This window comes from Octopus bimaculoides, chromosome 11 (genome assembly GCF_046866305.1).
Source record: "Octopus bimaculoides isolate indiv1 chromosome 11, ASM4686630v1, whole genome shotgun sequence".
NCBI lineage: Eukaryota > Metazoa > Mollusca > Cephalopoda > Octopoda > Octopodidae > Octopus > Octopus bimaculoides.
This window is the reverse complement of record NC_142938.1, coordinates 65,064,691-65,066,084: the sequence shown is the minus strand read 5'-3', so window position 1 is coordinate 65,066,084 and position 1,394 is coordinate 65,064,691.

Below are 1,394 nucleotides of genomic sequence, written 5' to 3'. Positions count from 1 at the left end.
CGTACTGGGGTCGATCTAATCGACTGGACCCCTCCCCATCAATCTCGGGCTTTGTGCCTAGAGTAGAAAAGAAAACATTATTGCATATAAAAAGGTAAGTAGGCAATACAACTGAACGTAAAAGAAGAAGTCAGGTTTGGTAGAAGAAACCATTTGGATTAAAATTAACCTATAATAATTGAGCGTCAGGGATTAAGTCAGCTTAGAGAAGGTCTTACTTTGCATATAAGAGGACGTGGGTGTAAATTTTTTGAGGGATTTTTTTGGAAAAATGTGTCTTATGACATCAAATATGGTTTTTCGAAATTTCAACAATAAAATGGCTGAGGAAAGCCTGGTATATTATTGCTGGGTCTTGTAGTTGTAGTATGTCACTTAGAGAGAGTGAAAGAGAGAGAGGAGGATAGAGAGACGAAAGGATGTGAGAGGGAGGGAGGATGTGAGAGAGAAGGAGAGAGAGAAAGGGAAAGAGAGAGAAAGGGAAAGAGAGAGAAAGTGGGAGAGTGAAGGAGAAAGACAGGGAGAGAGGGAAAGAGAAAGAGAGAAATAGACAGAGAGAGGATGGGATAGACGGAGAGGAGGGAGAGTGGGAGGGATTGAGGGAGTGAGAGAGGGAGAGAGGGATGGAGAAAGAGATGCAAAGAGGTAAAGAGGGGAGGAGAAAGAAACGAGAAAAGGTGTGGGAGATGGAGGGAGAGAGCGGAGAGAGAGTGAGAAACAGAAGCAAAGAGAGAAGTAGAGATGGAAAGAAAGGAGAGAGAGACGGAGAGCGGCAACGAATGAGAGAGATGAGGGTTAAAGAGAGAGGGAGAGAGAGGGGACAGAGAGAGACAAAGAGAGAGAGAGAGAGAGAGAGAGAGAGAGAGTGTGAGAGAGAGAGAGAAAGAGAGAGAGAGAGAGAGAGAAATAGAGATAGGATATCGTAGTAAATTTGTCATATCTGTTAGCTTCCAATATCTCTAAATATGGTAAACCAACCAAAGATTCACCGACCAGTGGAACGCCAATTGTTTATCAATACAATTTGGTATGTTTGTTTGTGTGTGTGTATCTGTCTGTGTATGTATGTGCATGTGTCACTATGCGTGCGCGCGTGTGTGCTTGTGTATGTCTGTGAGTATAGTAGTAGTAGTAGTAGTAGTAGTAGTAGTAGTAGTAGTAGTTGCACGAACACCAAATATATCTGAATTCTATTTCATCTTCGTATCCACAAAAGATACGACAACACAGTAACAGAATCAAATATACCAATAAGCAAACGCAATCGTGCCAGTAGTTTCATCCATCTACTCGTCCGCCTACCCATACAGCCACCCGTCCTCCCAGCTATCCACCCGGCCATCCATAAAGCCGCCCACCCATCCACGCCGTCTAATTATTCACCCATATACGAT